Source organism: Semicossyphus pulcher, unplaced genomic scaffold, assembly GCF_022749685.1.
Source record: "Semicossyphus pulcher isolate SPU_LCO1_2020_fin unplaced genomic scaffold, fSemPul1.0.p SCAF_10, whole genome shotgun sequence".
Classification (NCBI taxonomy): domain Eukaryota; kingdom Metazoa; phylum Chordata; class Actinopteri; order Labriformes; family Labridae; genus Semicossyphus; species Semicossyphus pulcher.
In genome coordinates, this window is record NW_027211604.1 from 18,545,067 (window position 1) to 18,565,434 (window position 20,368).

Sequence of the window (20,368 nt, forward strand, 5' to 3'; positions counted from 1 at the left end):
GACTCTTTGTGCCTTTATTCTAAACCATGATTAATCTTGCAGTCTCATGCTTAGTCACTCCTCAGTTAGGGAGTCTCTGGGGGTCTCAGGCCTGCGTACGAGTTGGACTTCACAGTGGCGTGCCGTGCACAGCTCAGCCTGTTTAGCATCTCTGCCTGCAGGTAGCAGTAAAAGTAACAAGGGAGGGAAACGGGAAAGTGTGGAAGGGTTCTTTGCAATGTGATGCAGAATGATAAAATATTGCATCCTTTCTTCCATAATTCCCTTCATAACTGAATGGGATTTTGTAGAGAACATGGGTAATAAATCATGGCTAATTGTGATAATTACCTTTTTATGCCTCCGTGCCGGGGATAGTCGTGGCCGGAAGCATTATAATTTTGGGTTGTCCGTCCGTCCATCCCATTCTTGTGAACACAATATCTCAGAAATGCCTTGAGGGAATTTCTTTAAATTTGGCACAATCAGATTTTGGTGGTCAAAGGTCAAAGGTCACTGTGACCTCACAAAACAGGTTTCTGGTTATAACTCCAGAATTCCTACGCTAATTATGATAAAAGTCGGCACAAACATTCTCTTGGACTCAAGAATGATCTGATTAGATTTTGGTGGTCAGAGGTCAAAGGTCACTGTGATCTCACGTCAATCCCATTCTTGTGAACACGATATCTCAGGAATGCCTTGAAGGAGTTTCTTAAAATTTGGCACAAACGTCTACTTGGACTCAAGGATGAATTGAGTAGATTTTGGTGTTCAAAGTTCAAGGTCACTGTGACCTCACAAAACGTGTTTGTAGCCATAACTCTACTATACGATAATTATGACAACATTTCACACACATTTCTAATAGATTTAAAATGATGAAGTGATGACATTTTATCCCCGAAAGATGAACAACTTCACCGTGACACTGTCATGCTTCATGTTGTCACTCCAATCCAATTCTTGATTGATTGATTTGGACGCCAAGGTCCTTGAATGAATCCACCCTTTTCACTTCATCTCATTGGATGACAACCAAGACAGGGGGCCCTCCTGTTCCTCTGGTAATCCACAACAAGCTCTTTGATCTTGCTAATGTTGAACTTAAGGTGATAATTTCATTTTGGAAACTGGAAGCTATTCATTGGAATCTTACAGGTTGCTATAGTATTAACTTACATTTCGCCAAAACATACACCTTTACATGCACCAAAACATACCTTTGGTTTAATAACTCCAACATCTACTGTCTACACAGACAGAAACGTAACTTCAACTTCACTAGTTGGCGGAGGCATACAACCGCGAGGCAGAAATTCTAGTTTTGTACTTTGTTGTTGGGTATCAATTGTTGTAAAACCTGCAGTTCAAGCACTCCAAAGAAAATAAGGTGTTTGCTTGATGGCTTTCATTCCCAAATTGCAATTGTACCTCAGGACTGTTTGTTCTTTAATTTTTGATGACAGATCCAAGACACCTAGACCTTGACATTGCATCAATAGGTAAGCCGTGGAGCATTGTATGTGTTTCCAGTATCCCATACAAAATCTGATTGTGCAGCCGTTCTTGAAGAAAAACAAAAAAAAAAGCTCTTATAAAACCAATCATTGGCTCCTTTGGATAGGCGCAGCTGATGCGCTTGATCTTACGATATCAATACCGCCTGTCTTCAGCAAAATGTTATTACTTCTACTTCTTCCTACTGCACAGTACAAGAGCTCGTCTTTTATGCCTAAAGCCAGCAAGGAGAGATGGAAGAGAGGCTGACATTAAGTTCTGCAAATAATTGCAGCTCTGATCTCGGAGGTGAAAGCACTTTTCAACGCTATCCAATATTTGTCAGGGGATCGGCATAAAGTAGACAGGAGATGTGATCCTTTGCACTTCTTTCTTATCCGTCTCTGTTTCTCCAAGCCCCCCACCTCCTCCTGGGCCCAGTGAGAGGTAGTTTCTCCTATTAGGTACCCATCTACCATTCATAATTGGGCTGCCATTAGAGCTGAGGGAAGCAGGTTGCGCTGGCAGTGGGGGAACAGCTTGCTAAAGTGGGTTATTATTGAATAAATGAATTTCATTTTCAGTGACATACAGTGAAGGCGAGCAGACAGCAACAATGTGTGGGGGGTTATATACACTCACAGGCTCTGTCTACAATACAAAATATGATGGATGAAGCATAATACAGTGTGTGGACAACATAATAACATGTATTATACTAAACACGTTCTGTTTTTTGGCGCTTATTCAAGGTTTGCAATTTGTGTACAGAGGTGTTCAAACACAATGGGGAAAAACAGATGATATTAAAGTCCAATTACCTCGACACTCACATGCATGCACACAATGTCAGTAATTGATAGGCATTGTCAGAAATTTGCTTTAGGTCTATTTATATCATGTTATAAGGAAGCACAATAGGAGTGATATAAAACCCAGAGTCCTGCACATAACTCACAAACAGGGTGCTAAATTATCCAACGCTGTACTGAAAATGCCAGAACAGCATTTCCTTCTTGTTTATCCCTGAAGGAGTGGATAGCCTTTTCACTTTGAACAGATAAGTCTTCCGTGCTAGTGAGCTGGTTCCCTGGCTACAGTTTATCATCTTACCATGCAACCAGCACTCACTGAATGGTTATACAGTCTTGCTTAGCGTGGACAGTTACCTTTACCATCTCTCTGTGCAAGCATGAGACACCTTGCTAAAGCCACTGACATGTGGAAGAAAGCAGGGCCAGCTCAACGCACAGCCTGTGAATGTAGCCCCGATGTAAAATTCAAGCCCACTGCCAGTTTGACACCTTCACTCCCAACCTTTCTCTCTGCTCCGTTGCCGCTCTCTCTTACTTTCTCAACCACTCACTCAGTGCGCACTTCCCGACGCAGGTTGTTTTGAGAGGAGAGGAGAGATGCGTTCAGGTCCAGTTGGAAAAACTCAAACTTAATCTTTATATGGAGGGGAGAGGGTGAGAAGTGTTGTTTTGATGTATACATAATGTACTGTATGTTCTGTTGGCTGGTAGTTAACCTCTATAGGGACTTGGATTTCCGGGCAGGCAAGTCTGTTTGCACTATGCTTGTAGTCCAAGTAATCTTGACCAGTCGCGTATCAGCAGTGTGTGAGGAGAGCAAAAGCAGGCGGAAAATAAACCGCCATAATGACCTCCTGGCTCCCATCAGGGTCATCTGACGACGATTTAGCTTCTTATTAATCTCTATAAACAGACATCTGCAGCACGTTCAGCTAACAATCTGTTCTAGATCTAAAATTCAACTTGAGATACATTTCTTGAAGCTGTGTCACGACAGCCGTTCAGATTTCCCAACTTCCTCGGATGCATCAGATTGAGCCGAACTTCGTTCAACAAACAAGCATTTTAAAGTTTTCATCTCCTCTTAAGGACCGACTGGACAAAGCTTCATTTTTACTTTTTACAAATCTGCATCATGATGTTGAAATTTCAGCGAAGGTAAGACCCGTTAATAACAAGTAAATCACAAGAAAACGGTTTCGCAATATTAAATTAATAATCAGGTCTCTTCTGGATAACTGTTGCACACTGGCATGCAATATACAAAAATGATATTGTGTGGCAGAAAACATTTGATAGCATTTGCGGTGGTGGGCGCCAAATACTAAACTCGCCTAGGGCGCCAAAATGGCCCTGGACGAGTTTGCATTGGAGAAATAATCATGCATGGACTTATGTGTACTGACACCAATTTAGGAAAGTGTTGCCACAATTTTTAAAAGGTCAAAATTTTAGAGTCAAACTAAAACTTGATGTACATTTACATTTAATTAGACCAGATTATAAATGTATTTGACCCAAAAGATAGAGAACAGTACACCAGAAGTGTCATTATAGGTCCAAGAGTCAGAGCAGTCTGGTCAAAAAGTGGATTAAAACCTCTCCTGCACATCTCAGTTCAAACTCTCCATCTCGGCTCACATTTTCCTCCTGCACAGATTATGACACAGCAGATTATGATCACAGCTGATATACGTCTGCACGGATCCATTCAGGTGTAAGGCCCTGGGGCAGATACGAAGGGTCTTGTCGGGTCAGGTCTTGGATACACAGTATTGAGTGGTCCTGAGATGACCTCCAGCCAGTGGGCACAGCAGTGTAGAGCTGAAATTATTTCGACAAATATTTCTGTAATGGATTTATGGTTTGAGACAGGCTTTAAGTAGAAAAAAGTATTTTTATAGTTTAAGCTTAAAAAATGTGAGAATTGGCTGCTTTCCATTTACAATAAAAGAAAAAGCATATTTCTGCCCGTTTCTCTCAGACACACCAGATATTTTCCCTCTGCTACTGTGTCACATCGACAACAGTGACTCATCCTGTTACCTATTCAGAAAAAGCTTCAAATAACGTGATAATGAAGTCACAGGAGGAATCTTTGCTGCCTTATGGTGCTGAATTTGTTATTCATTTTTAATTGCCTTTAAAACCTTATACTCTTGTGATTATTGATTATTACCTCGCAGTGTAAATCAGACCTAAAAATCCCCCTGGATGGTTAAATTATATTCTGTGCTTAAAAAGTAAAACACTTCTATCTATAACTGCCACTTCAGCAGGCTAAACAGATCCTGCACCAAACTTAACTTAATGTTCAAAGCGTGCTTAATCAGTCACTTAAAAATGGTGATTATGTAATCCTGTAACAATTTATAGCTGTCCTTAAAGCCCCCCTCCAGTGAAAATCCAGTGTTTAACCATGTAAACATCTCCATGTGGTGTTTTTCCTGTGCTACAAGACATATCAGGGACAACATCAGCAGAAGTCTGCTTTTAAACTGCAGTGTACCAAGGACAGGCTGAACAACACGTTTTTCAGATTGGCAGGTTTGAGACGTCACAAACCTAAGGAGCCAATCCCGTTAAAGGATGGGGTGACACTATGCATATCATTATGTGCAACCTATGGCAACCACTTTGACGAGGCACGAGCCAGCTGTAACCGTCATTGTAATTTTTGCAAACTCACTCCTTACTACTAACGTTACCGTTACTACTAGTAATTACTACATTTGAAGCTAGCTAAGTTTCAACAAGTTGCCACTAAACGATGGCAGAGATGTGTTTTGTTTTTGTGACAGGGGGGGCGATTGGAAATTTGCATAGTGGGCGGGGCCTATGCTGATTCAGGAATTTTTAATGAGCGAGAAGGAGGAGATGCATTGGGAGGATTTTTACAGGTAATTAAAAGTATTTTGCAGAAAAAAACATATCAGACAATTTCAAGCAGAGCATTTTATATGTCTTAAAACATGACTGGAGCTGGTCTTTAAAAAACTATATGTCATTCTAGGGCATCGATCAGTTTCTATTAAAGTGTAATAACCATATAATGACAAATATCTATGTGAGAAAACAAAGAAAAAAAATCAATAAGACAGGACACATAATTGCCGGTTAGATAATCTCTTCCTGCTATGCTCATTAACTTGTGATTGGCTGCTATATTTTTTCATAGCTTTATGGCTGTTCTTTCAATTATAATGGGTAGACAGCCGTAAATGTACAGAGAAGGAAGGAGATGTGCTAATTAGACAGGGTCTGCGTCTGTAATGTAGATTTGGTTGTTGTCAACTTCTAGCAGGAGGTGTTATTTTGTGAAATAATTATCTTTTGCACAGCTCATAAGGCTTTTAATGGTGATGGTTAGCAATGCATGACAAGCAATCAATGACAGAAGACAAATACTACATTCAGAGTTTGGGAAACCTGGTTTCAATGGAAGGGAGTTTGATGTCTGAACTTTATAGACATATAAACAAAAGAATAAACCCCTCTGTGAGTTTCCAGTGCACCTCATCTCACTTTGTCTAAGCACTTAAATATAATTCAGTCTAGTCAATATAAACAGATCAATAGGAGATAATGTTCTGCATCCTGACATTAAGCATTGCCAGACGTCTGCAATTCATTCTACCATAAGGAGACGCCCAGCAGGACTTTCTCAGCTTGAAGGCTCCCTCCTTCTTTTCCTGCCCATCTGTTTTCACAGATAAATCCTCCCCTGCCAGGCTCCGTCACCGTGAGGGATTCATAAAGAGATGACCCACACATATGGCCACTTCATTCGATGGCCATCATAACTGAGCCGAGCATGAATAAGCTGTGGATCTCTGCTCACTGACTCATGCTGAGGTGATTAGGTCTAACGTGATGACTGTTCTTGCTCTTGGCATGGACATAAGCTTTGACTTGTAGGCAGATATGCATGTAGATTATAACCAATTAATTATTCTTTACCACAGTGTCCTTAATGCATTGAAAAGCATGGGACCTCTAGATTGGGTGCGTCCATTTGTAAAACGGGTACCAAAGTGGTACCAAAAAAAAACCCTTATACAATAAATACACAAATTGATAAACTATTGGCACCTTTTCCAGATTCTGTGGGTTGGAAATTGAATCTGTGCAAGCTGCAACTTCTCTGTAAGCAAGTGGTTGATCGTAGCAACCTTAATACTAACAAGTTTTGGTGTCTCTCTTTGTGAGACTCTTCAAGATATTATCCTCAATCCATGTGCGTTGGCTTTAGATGCTGCTGCTTTGGTTCCTTCGCTTCTTTGTTTCCCAGTCGTGGGTTTGAGATCAGAAACAGCTAAAGGGTAATTATTTGAAATCATACTACTTCAAAGGTCTAGAGGCTTCCAAGGACATCAGTGGACCCAGTAGGCTTCCTTTGTCTTCTCATGCCTTTTCATCTAAGACCAGATGAGTTGAAAGGAGCGTTGTTGCTGCTTATTTGATTGCTGATGGCTGTTACATCTTCCAGTGACCTCTGATGTCCCTGCAGGGTCCAATGCAAGTCCCAACGTTACACGGCTTAACCCCTGTCAAACCTAAAACAATCGTACTTTGAGTTCTACCATCTTTCTTTACAAGGGCTCACACAGCCAAAGGATTTTGACTAGGGAATTTTGGAGAAAGGGAAAAAAAACAGCCCTAAAAGTAAAACCTATGTCTTGCAGAATTGGGATTCGCTTAGTATTTCATCTCTTTGCTCAATCCTTCTTTTTTTGGTGGAGGGGAGATGTGAGGTTTTCTGATAAGCCTCTAACCTTTCAAAATGGACACAGAGAATAATGGGACTTATCACTATCGAAACCATAAGTTTTAGACTCAAGGACAACCCTTTGAAGTTCTTTAAGAATTGAAAGCCGGTCTGAGATCGTATCAGAGTCTGAAGGGCACAGGCTTTCAAAGAGTCCCCGAAGAGGTTTCGAATGGGCTGAGCACTCCAGAGATACATTTCTGTGCGAGTAATGCCGTTATTATTTTTGTATTCGGTGTTCTTATTGTCGTATCTGTCCAAAGGCTAAAAGACACTGTATGTAAGTTTCTTTTTACCACTTTGCATGGCCTCTAATCTCACATTCTGAGGAAAAACTTGCCACATACGTCTAACTATAGAAGCGCTCACACATGAGTATTGGGTGTTATTAACAGTTTTAAATGTTCAAAGGCAACGAATAGATGAAAGTAATATCATGTTCACTAAACTGCATTTACTGAAAGGTGTGAAAGAAGCTGCATCTTGTTTCACGCTTCTGTAAGAAGCATGTGCATGTGTTTCCCATATGTATTTTTGTCTTCTTTTTAACATTTGGATTGTTGTTTGTAGGGATGCACGATATTATCAGCAAGTTATCGGTATCTGCAGATATGTCATTTTTCTGCAGATATTTTCCGTCGATAAAACAACGCTTTAATGATGCCTAAATGCTCGATGATTCCCTTGAAAAGCTTGACGAAATGCTACGACATTAACTCGGCGCAAGTGTCAACAACTTAAAGTTAAACAACTTTCACAACTCTTAAGTAGCTAAAAGTTAGCTCACATTCTCGTCATTTTACCGGACTTAACATAAAACACGCCAAAAATACACTCGCGGTCAGGGCCGAGGCTAATAGAGTGTAACATAAACATCAGTGCAAAACTAACTTACATGTTCATGGACGCACACAGGATAAAAAGAGTCCGTCAGCGATCACTGATGTCTCCGTAGTAGGTGCAGTAAACAAGTCCGGGCATGTCTCCCTCACTGCCCTGTTTCGGGGGGGATGCTGCATTCAGGTTTGCTCAGAAACGTGAGCGATCAGACATGTGACCTTTTGTACAACGCCACTTGCGTCAAGTGTGAAGAGGGGTGCAAGATGTCTGCGGGACGGAAGTTTTTGGCCATTACAGTAAGAGCAGGCATGATATCAATTCCACTACAGGGGAGACTTGAAAAAAAACATGCGCCTAATATATCGGTATTGAAATCGGCAAAAAATAAATGGTTGGAAAATATTGGATATCGGCAAATATATTGTGCATCCCTACTGGTTTGACTTCTTACCTTCACAATGCTTCTCACTCCTGTCTTACTTGCAGCCACTGTCATCACCTACCAGTTCATAGCCCCTTCCATCCTCCATATGGACAGCGATTACCTGGTGCTCTCTGGCCCCTCTTCCACGCACCAAAGCTGAGCCGAGCCTTCTGCTCGCACCAGATAGTTACACGTCAATTTCTATGTGAAGAACTGCCCGCACGCTCAGAACGCTGCCGCAGCAGAAAAGAGTCGGAACTGACCTTGCGGATGTCAAAGCGGCTCAATCACGCTGTCTTAGCCTCTTTCCTTTTCCTCCTCCTGCAGCCTGACAAGGAACAGGAACAGACGCTTCCCCCCTCCGCACTCCCCAAATCCTCCACAGCCGTGTCAGTTGCTCCAAAAGTGTGTGTGTGTGTGTGTGTGTGTGTGTTTGATGTAGGACATTCTTTTGGTGATTAAGAGAACACCGTCTAAGACTCAGACGCCAGTGGGTGCCCTGTCTGCTCGTCTGTTTTTCGCTGCCATATAATCTGTCAGGTCTGTGTGGCACAAGTCAGCTGTACTTAGGTTCTGGATGCAACAGAGGGCGGTAGGCTGTGATTGATTGATCTGTCCTTAATATGACAGCCATTATGTTTAGTCTGACAGCTCAGTATTAAAAGGTTACAATGGATGTAGCAGCTTCTGAAGCAGCAGGCTTCTGTTTCTTACTTCATTTTGACCTTTCGGCTTCTCTTTTCCTCTCTTCTCTTCTTGTCACTTCTGTTCTCTTCTTCTGTCTTCCGTTTTCATCTCTTCTCTTCAGGCACTAAACTATATCTGGTACCCAAGTTTTTCCTTGGCAGATGTTAAAGCACCCGTTCCATCCAAAGAATCACTGTGACTCAGTGCAGCCCCCCGTTTCCCTGCTACATTTTCTGTCACATTGTGAAGAAATAAACCATTTTTCCTCTGACACTAATGGAGGTTTCGACAGGAGGAGTTGCATGGCTCGTAGTGACAGTCAGCATGTTATGGGAGGAACTGAAACGAAAAAACAATCTTTATCACCTCCCCTCCCTCTCCCTCCATCCGATAAAACCTCCGACAGAAGCCGTTAAGCAAACCTTACAGTGACTGAGCTTAATTTACATAGGAGTCAGCCGCTGCTTATTGCCATGCTTAATCTTTCGGCTATGAGAGAAATGTCTCGTGCTAACTCAGCTCCATCAGTCTCTCCTACGGGGAGGATGCAATGTGCACGCAGCCTGCTGTGAAGTGTATGTTTATTTGCGCGCATGTGTGGGTGTGAGTGAGAAATACATACAGCAAAAACCTAATGGAGGAGAAACCATTTCAGCCAAAGTGTTTTAGATAATTAGAAGCACTCTGTTACTTTATATTTTTATGACAGGAAGCTGGCACTTCTAAAAAGCAAACGTTAGGATGCACCGAGCCAAAGTCTGGCAGGGAGTATAAAACAAAAAGCCTGCTGCCAAACTGTTCGGAAAAAATGTAATTATACTTTTTGGGTTTAGTCAGTCTATGTTTATGTGCTGCTGTTAAACAGAAACATTTTCAGTATCCGTAGCTGTGAATAATGTGCCCTGGTGTTAACCACCATGTTTTAAATATCGTTCTTGATCACTTTCATCAGACAGAAATCATCACGGACAAAAAACTCATGAAGGCAGATGTCGACAGTGCCAAAACAGTGTTCGCTAGAAACTGCTATCTAGGTCCAGAATGCAGGGGACAGTACTGAAGTAAATTTACTTAAACAGTAATCTACTATGGCTGAACAAACAAAGAAAAGATGGATGACTACAGATACAACTTCAAAAATGAGTGAAAATCCAAAGAAAAAGAAACAATTGGACGCTCAGATGAAGGCAAACAGTCTAAAAAGGAAAGAGACCGTCAGTGAGGAAAATCAAGAGTTACAACCATAACAAAGGGAGCCAACCGTGGACGTCTGATTATCCTGGACATATGCGCCGACAATTGCCTTTTATCGCCATAAGGTGCTGCCAAATAGAACGGAACTGAGAACTTTGAGATTATTACTTTGTCCGTGCTCTTGCACAGCTGCCAGGACTGATGGCTGAGACGGACTAGCTGTGAAAATTATAAGAGCAATGGGATGATACAGCTTTGGCTGGGTCTGTCACTGTGACTGCGTCTGCAGCCACCGTGACACATTAATGCATAACGGGCGTAACAATAATTACATGCAGGCGTTGTGTATGTGTCGTGAATTGACATGGTTTGTTTGTTCAGCCATAGTAGATTACCGTGTCTTCGCAATGCTTACAGAAACTGGAAGTGCAGCCGCTTAGCTCCGCCTACCCTCTCTGGCAGACCAACCACTGCTGGGTGATGGAAAGCGCGTCACTAACTGGGCGCCGCTTGTGATTTTTCCCCGCGAAAGTCACCCAGTCTGTAATAATACTATATACTGCAAATGCAAAGGCTTTCATCAGTGGGCCATAGGCTCAATCAACATTGTGTTACCTCATTCGGTGATAGATAGTGACATTAAGTCAGTAACATTTGACCAGGAGTATCTATACTTTGACTCAAGCAATGTAGTTGTGTACTTTGTCCACCGCTGACAGAATGTAAGCTCCTGTCATCATAGATCGTGAGACACTTTTCCAGTTAAAAAAACCCCACAGCACTAAAAGCAATGAGAGCTGACCCCAACTGGTGTTAATTGAAGTTGTTTTATTCCATCCCTGTCCTCGCACGTTCAGCTGCAATCTGTGCTGTAAAATGGCACTGGCTTCGCGCCCGACCATAGCATAAACTCAATCTGTTGAAAAACCAATTAAGAGCGCTCTCAGTGGTCTTTCTAATTGTCAGCGGTGTTTCTGGGGAAAGCGACCAGATTTGCTCAGTGATGAATTTGTGTTTTAGGGTAATGGTCTGTAGTCCGTGATTTTCACACAGCCTTGGGACGGTGCCACTTTTTGCATCGCTACGTACATGGTTGATTAATCTACCTCTGGTGCCTTGTGTTCCAGCTGTCACTGTGGTTAATGTGATTCGGTTATCGTACCTACAGTTAGTCAGTGAATTAAGAATGATTAGGCTTTGCAGAAGATAGAGACTGATATAGGGACATACAGTACGGCATATGAGAAGTACCACAGTTTTAATCACATGGCATGACATTACATCGCATTCATCAAGCATGTCGCCTTCAAAGGGAAACATAGGACATTGTAGCTGCTTCTTTATCCACTGCATTGAATTGTTTTGCAGCAAAAAGCCAACATTTACATTACAGTTCATGTGTGCAATTAATTCTGCTCCAGGGCAGATGCAGCACCAGCTGTTGGGAGAACATCTGAAGTCCTTGGATGAAATGGAGAGCGTCAGAGAGAAGGAGGGAGTTTTGACAGAACAGGTGGCAGTAGGAGAGAACACAGAGCCATGCAGGTGACTCGGGGGGGGAGATGAAAAGATGAGACACTTCCTCAGTTATGCAGGAACACAAAGAGAAAGGTTTAACATCTAAAAGAAGATGCAAAGTAGTTTGTAGGAAGCCATCATTTATTAATCACAGCGCAAGCAGCAGATCATTGTCAAGAGCATCCTTTTAGAGAAGCTCTCACTGAGGCCATCGATACGAGTCCTTCAGTAAAATTAACACAAGTACAAAAAAAAGCGACATCAAACATCTTAAGAACCCACCTTACCTTTTTTCCTTGGTGATTCATCTCTTACAAGCTGCGTTTCACTTTAACTCCCAAAACTACGGTGGCTGACAAGGGCAAACACTCTGCAACAGGCCAAAAGACTTCCATCAGCAGGAGCTGCAAATTCAGAAACATCGCAAATTAAAAAAACACAGAAAAGTCCAGTTATCACAAGTGAAGCGCTCCTGGGCTGTAGGGAGCGCTAAGTGGAACAGCGTAATTCTTGACAAGAGAGAGAGAGAGAAAGAGAGAGGGAGTGAGAGACCAGGCATTGGATTTGGTGTATTAACCATCTGTCAGACCTTGAAAGCAGAGGGTTTCTGAGGGCCGTGCTTCACTGACTGCTTTGCAAGAATACAACTCTTTAACTTGTAAAACCCCCCCGACGCAAATTAAGCCTCTAATTTTGTTAAAAAGACATGCTTGTTGGTAGCGCTGGGTTTAAAAAAATTGATTTTTCTGATTCAATTCGATTCGAATGACCTGATATCGATTTAATAAATCCTGAGAGCGATCTTTAGAAATATGTGTAAAAACGTGTCTGATCACTCACGTCTCTGAGCGCCCCTGAACACAGCACGACTCAGCGCATCCCCACAAAACACGGCAGTGAGGGAGACTTGTTCACTGCAACTACTACAGAGACATCAGTGATCGCCGACTGTTTATTGTGTGTGCGTCCATGAATATTTAAGTTAGTTTTGCACAGATGTTTATGTTACTCTCTGTTAGCCTCGGCTTTGTAATGGATGGCTGGGTGGTAACTGATGAACAGTAAACTTTGTTAAAGTAGCTGCTAATAACTTGATAGCTCAGCCATACAGCTGGCAAACACGAGCATCATCTACCCGCTCTTGAAGCTCTGGGCCTTTGAGGTATAAGCACAAACACTCCCCAAATAAGAACAGGAGCTGCAGTATAATTGCTGCAGCTTGTTGTTGCTAATGAGACCTTTCGTGTTGTTGCAGCGTGTTTGCCCTTGTTGGCCACCGTACAAACTTACTCACTCATAATCCAGTTATTACACCAACATTGTTAAGTGTTTTTCTAAAGCAGACACGCTTTTGAGTGAGATGCTCACTTGAAAAGCACTTGGCTAACTTCTCCACAAGGTCGACTGGTGAGTAAATTGACACATTGAGGGAAATCAAGAGTGATAATGGACGAGAGAGAGTTACTTGACATAATGCTCTGTAGTGGAATGCTGCTATGACACATGCAAACCTCTGTTGTGCTGAGGATTTCAAGAGTCACTGTCTGAGCATCTTGTCATAATGGACCTTCATTTAAGTATCTACTTAATACAAGCTCTCAGATGTCGTGGAGGAAACCCAGCATCTTCTTTAGAGTGAGGGGTTTGTGCCGTTAGACTCGCTGGAAGCAAAAATAATGGAGGTTATTTTTTCCAATTGGCTCTTTTTCTCCAATTTCACTCCAGAACTGTCCCCTGGTCCAAATAACAGCCACATCTGTCCTCAGAGAATCTTTTTAACAGTGTCATTAAGTGCTACAGTTCCCTCGCCTCTCTAAATGGGTGCTCGCTGGCTGCGTCTGGCTGGCACCCGGCATCAGCAGGGACTCTAGAAATAATTGGAATGCCATTAAATCGCCCTCACCAGTTGCTGTTAATAAAGCTGTGTTCAACAAAATACCCCAAAGACATCGTCTATTGGATAATTTATACCTCTGCTCTCACATAAACGCGTTACCTTTAAATAAGTAATGGGGCCCTAATTAGCTTCTGAATGTCACTCTTTTTGTGGTTTGAGGCTGATGACAAACAATAGGGGGGGGAAGCAGAGACCCGGATTGACGGAGAAGCCATCACAGTTAATGGGCATGAAATGATTTAATGTATTGGATTTGTCAGGGGACTGCCACGAGTCTGAACATCAGCATTATTTCTGTTTCAGTTAAAAAGAGTTCATCTGAAGTGTGTCGCTGAAACTACCGCAGTCCTCAATATCCTAATTTTAGCCCTGGATGTAAAGCAAGAATATTCTGTGTCTGTTCAAACTGCAAGGGAACATCTACACTGCAGAGTTATTACATAACCCTATTGGGGGAAAAATACAGGGACGAAATAATCAGATAGATCAAGCTTCAATTATTAGAGTTCATGTAGTCCGACGTCTTAATTTAGACCCAAAGAACGCGCCACATCTTCCATCTGTAATGAAATGATTGCTCATCTACATCATTCGAGATCGTCTTTGTTACTTGAAGCTCCATTTCATTAGACCGTCTGACATGCTGCACTCTTCAATCACAATTGAGTGGAAAATGGACACGCGCCAGACTGAAGATGGAGTGCTTCCAGGAAGAGTTATCCCAGCAGGGTTGTTCAAACTGAAGCATTTTTCACTCTGCTGCAGAGTGATTAAAATCTCATTGTCCTGGAACTCACTCCTGCTCGTTTTGAATGAATGTCTTGATTATATTTTTCGGATGGTTGAAGGAAATTGCTGCTTGGACCTCTTGTTCTTAAGAATGCTGTATTAAAAAAATGAAATGACTTGTCTTATAACTTTTTAAGCACTGTAGCGATATGGACACTTGCATGGACAAAGTTGCCAATTTACTAAAGTCTCCGGGGCTGCACGGTGGTGCAGTGGTTAGTGCCGCACAGGTAGAAGGTTTTAGAGTTCAAAGCCTGATTCGGACGTAGGGAGTTTGCATGTTCTCCCCGTGCATGCATGGGTTCCCTCTGGGTACTCCGGCTTCCTCCAACAGTCCAAAGACATGCTCGTTAGGTTCATAGGTGACTCTAAATTGCCTATAGGTGTGAGTGTGAGCGTGAAAGGTCGTCTGTCTCTGTGTGTCAGCCCTGTGATTGACTAGTGACCAGTCCAGGCTGCAGGCAGAAGGCCGAGGGTAGGAGTTGAGCCTGGGGTCGCTGCATCGAGGACTGTGGCCACTGTATAAGGGATGTACGATTAAACCGCTGAGCTAAACCGGCGCCCCACAAAGTTACCAACTGTGCAAAAGTGCATGATTGTGGCACTGGTTTAGCTCAGTTGGTAGAGCAGGCGCCTCATGTTCAGATGCTACAGGCCTGGACGCGCTGATCGCAGGCTCGACTCCCGGTCGGCCGATCATGTGGTGCATGTCATCCTCCACTCTCTACTCCCCACATTTCCTGTCTCTCCTCAGCTGTCCTACAAATAAAGGCAAAAGCCAACTAAAATAATCTTGGAAAAAAAAAAAGTGCATGATTATGTGCAGAGATCTGGACTGAAGCTAAGAGCTAAGTGCTTTGCCTAAGGGCACTTCTGCAGTTGCGTTGGAAATTTAGAGGGCTTCAACAGACTGTTTTTATTCTGGCTTAATCCTTTAATCATCTCTGAAGTAATAATTTCGAGTAGGAAAAGTCAGAAAACTGAAGAATACTGATACAGATTTCTCACAGCCTGAGGAGATGTTTTTAAATTGCTTGTTTTGTTCAAATCGTCTCTTTTATGAAGCTACAAATGAGGAATACTTTCTGCAACACTTTAAGTAACCCCTTGGTCTCTGATAGTAACCATCCAGCTAAAATACACCGTTAATGTTCACATACCATACTGCAGCAAGTAGGTCAATGTACACTGAGAATTGATGTCAGTGCACCTGTTAATCCATTTATGCTGCTTTTCTCACAGCCTTCATCATTATGCTGAATTTACATTTCCCTGCACATGAATCATATATGGTGTCCTTATTGTGCTTTACGTCTGCAGGCACTAGCTAACAAACACAATAACACAAGCTCAGCCCCTGTATATTTGTCATCACACACACACACACACACACATACATTTACATTAACACTTCCCTCATGCATGCTTAACACCCACATACACCGCTCGTTTGGCCCCTCCTGCCCGCAGACACGCCGCTCGCACACTGGGGACTCATTAATCCAATGGCTGGCAAGGGAACCCCCCTTTGGGACGGCACAACACATGGACATGTCGTATAATCCCGCTGACACCAATAGCCAGGGGTTTCAGCCAGCAAACAAGGTAACAAGCTGCTGAGAGAACAAGAGGCCTGTGAATGAGCGGGAGCTAAAAAACAAAGAGAGGATGAAGGAGTTCAGTTCGGGGGGTGGAAAGGGGGAAGACACAGTTATGAGGATGGATGAGGATGAGGGAATGAGAGGAAAAGAGCGACTGTTTTTCTCCTATGAATCCATTCGTGTGTCAGAGAACGCCATAGACACACCAGTGCATTGCGTATCCACACTTGCTGTCTTGGTTTCCGCACAGAGGACAGAGCACAGGCCAGGAAGTTGTTCATCATGCAACGTCTTCATAATTCAAATAAAGCATGAAATCCCCTGTATGACATTGTTTATATGGGTAAATAATAGGCCAGACACCACTCAATGGGTATTAAGATTTTTGGAAATGTGTACGTGTTGTTTCTCATCTACAAGTTTTGTCACCTTGCAAAAACAACGAGCATAAATTGGCTGGAGATAGTGAGCTCAGCTGTGCTTCCTTAAAAAAGGATTTGCCCCAGCGTATCCAATTTATTGTCATGGGTGGGTAACTATATTCCAAGTAACAAGTATGCATGTATGATTTTCAAAATGTCAAGAAATTGAACATATAGCGATCTTGAGTGGCACTAACTGGAGTAAGGAGCTGGCCATTGGACTAATAGATGCACTTACAAAACAATAGATGAATATATAAATGGTTTGTGCCACTGTCTCCTGAACATGTTATTTGAATGTCTGTCACACGTCTCTGTCCATACGCCTTTTTACACAGCGGTTCTGCTGCAGCGCCGTAACGAAGCTCCGCCGTCATGCCGCCTTTGCCATTCTACATTGAACTTGCTTGAACCGAGCAACCCGGCGTAAAGCCAGTCCAGTGTGTGTTTTTACAAAGCGTTCTGGTGATACAGAAGCAAAACAAGCGCAAGGTGTAAACAAACAGCTTCACACACACACACCTGGCCCTGTTCCGTTTCTTCTTCCATTTACATTGAAGCCGTTTCGCAGGGCCGCACACAGACATTTTTGGGCAAAATGGGCACTCACCCCACCAACATGCACTAATCCCCACCCTGATGTTGTCACACCGCCACCATCCATAAACACACATTATGTTAATAACATGTGAACTGTTTATATTTTACTATAGTCCTACTGACCTACTTAATCGTTGTTCTTTTTATGTATAACATTAAAAGTAGTGTTGTTTTGGTTGATTTCATAATTAAAACATGCCTACCTGAGTGATATCATTCACTGTAACTGACCAGGGGTGGGGCTGGAGTGATGTGTGCTTTTCAGGACATTTTGAAGTCAAGACATGTTGAAAAGTTAATTGTTTGAGTACTTCCCAAATTGATAAGGCATATATTTCATGTCTACTAATTAGGGGCACTTTCTGACTCTGGGGGCACAAGAGCAGGGGCTCAAACCCCCCTTGAGTCCTATCTGTCCTATCTGCCCTTTCGCCTCTGTTACTACCTCAGAACTGCCAAGACTTTGCCCCACAATTCCACCTCTGTGTGATTTACATAAAAGACGACGCGTAACAGAGGCGTAACAATGCTGCCTTGAACTGGCAGTGTAAAAGGGGCTCATCTCTCTCTTTTCTACCTCTCCCTTTATGCTACCCATTCGCAGCAGATGGTTCTTCACCATGAGTCTGGTTCCGCTTGAGGTTCCTGCCTGTTAAAAGGAGACTTCCTTGTCTCATGAATGCACAAGCACGCTCATTATCCCACAAATGAACGCAGCGTGCTCCATATACTGTACAGTTTCCATCACATAGTGGGACTCACTATGCCCTTGTGTTGATTGATGGGCAAAACCTGCATTCTAGCCACTATAAAAACCCTCCGAGTCCCATATATGTTGCTGTTACTTACTAAGAACAGATATTCACTATTTTTAAGAAGAGCTGTCAGTGAAAATAAACCCACGGTCATCCAATACCACAGCTCACACATCTTTGACCTTTACAAAGTTTATAATGTCTACTTCTTTCAGTTCAGATGCCAGATGTAGTCGTCATGCAAATCTGACCTGTGTTTCATCTGCATTCATCACACTCCTCTATAGGATGAATCGGCCTTTCCCACACTCATGCTAAAGCCTTCCATACAGTCTGGGGATCAGAGCAGATTGATCCCACCCTTAACTAAGCTTCTCATCCAGCTGACTTTACAATGAGCGACGCTGAATACCAGACAGAAGAATACATCCATTCACGGCTTTGCCTCTGAGCACAAAAGTGAGAGGAGGGAAAGTGAGTCTGTGCTTTTTTAAGTACACGATACATGACAGGTGCACTTGCTCGCCTGAACGTCTATGAGTAATTACTTTTTACACAGAGAGCGTCACCTCCAGTTTTTGTGTAAAAGACAAAGTAAAGGTTTACTTCTTTGAAGTGTTTATGGAGGTAAATAACGACTCACCCCCGAGACTCCCTGAAAATCAATTTCATGTTAAACTGAGCAGGTGTCTCCTCTGAATCCTTACACATTCTGTCGGGTTTGTTGTCGCCGTGTTTCTTCCGTACTCTGGCACACCCTTAATTGCTTCTTAAGCTCTGTCGAAATCCTGGCCCTTAGGTTCGATCAGCATCAGTCATTGTAATTGGTCCAAAAGAAAACAAAGAAATGCACATCTCCCCCTGGAGATTTTCCCAGACAAAAGTGACTTGACAAACGGCTCCGGTTGGATGCTGTGCTTGGATTGGCATGGCAATGAAATCAGAGAGGTAAATACTTTCATTCAACTTTTCCATTCAACAGCAGGTCAACTGATGAGCTGAATCTTAATAAGTTTTGAATCTCCATTGGGGAAAATCCATATTGTTCCTCCGTCATACCCTTCTGCATCACTGGGACATTTCCCCTTTTGACCACAGAGAGCACAAAGGTGTTCTCATTGGGTTCTGTCCCGTCAGAGGTGCATTGCGTACACCTAGGTGTGCTGTTTGAAATGCCGGTGGAAACAGCTGCAGAAGCATCCAGGCAGGTGTGATTCTGAATGCAAAGCGTTGTGGCAGCGAACATCTGCTTAAGTGCTCTCCAGCTCAGGAAAACGAGATGAGAAGCGAGGCCGGGAACGGAGGCAGTGGCTTGTGAAATGTCGAGCCAGCAGAGCATGATAAAACAAACCTTTGACACAGGTTTTACACAAGGAGCCAGCGTCTTAACGCCTTTTTTTAAGTGTTCAATACACTTTTAAACACCCCTCTTGGGCATTTATTGTTTGTCTTACATACGCATCCACCTTTCTGTTACTCCAGCGACATTTCAAAAAGGTATGAAAGAGATCTTAGTGCACAAAACAGATGGAGTTTGAAGTGAGCCAATCACAGATCCCGTCGGCTATAGTCTGAGACGACACAGCCTCTGGGGACACCGGTGAACGTGCCAGGCGGCAAGCTATAAACAACTTCCGTGAGTGTTGAGATTGTTCACCTTATGTGAAGCATTCTTGAACATACAGCCCTGGAAAAAGTTTAGTTTGAACCCTAGTGTGGACAGAGGGGGCCTTTCAGTGTGGAGTGCTCATGTTGTGGCCCAGTTGCTACCACAGTCTAAAGACATGCTCGTTGAGTTCATTGATGACTCTAAAATTGCCTGTAGGTGTGAGCGTGACATGTTGTCTGTCTCTATGTGTCAGCCCTGATCAGTCGAGAGTTTACCCGCCTTTCGCCCAATGACAATAATGGATGGATGGATAAATGACTATGATGTCCTATATTTTTGACCTTTTTTAACATGTACAACTTTTTGGTCTTCTCTTTAGGCCTCCAGAAGAACAAAGCAGACCCAAGAGAAGAACATGGAGTGGAAAAAGTAAAGATGAAGGTCAGGTAAGAGGTTAGTCATTAATTGGGGCATCTTTCGCTCTTTCCAAAGCCTCATGAAATTAATCAAAGAGGCCTCTCCACAGTCAAATAATGTGGTTGTTTGCATCAGGTCCTAGTATGAGGCTCACAGGAAAGAAAAAGAAATACCGCCTTCTTTCAATCAGACGTAATGGCTCATAACTGTGAAGCCCGACACCGTGCTGCACTGATTTACTGCCGTCATGGACTAAAGGGAATGAGAAGGATTAATGCAGACTTTATTGGACATAAATAAAGCAGGCGGTGATTTAAACGGTGACACTTTCCCATTATGACCTCCATCAGTGTTGACTTTGTGGTTGAAGAGGAATGTTTGTAGGTGACACGTGCACATGCTTGTAACCTCATTGACCTCAAACTACATCGGTGCAGCACCTGCATGAGTTTAATGTATCATATGAAGGCCGGTTATAAAGAGAGGGATTTCAAGTTTGCAGTGATTCGTGCAGGTAAGCAATGACGCCCAGCAAGCAGAAATGAAGCTTGTG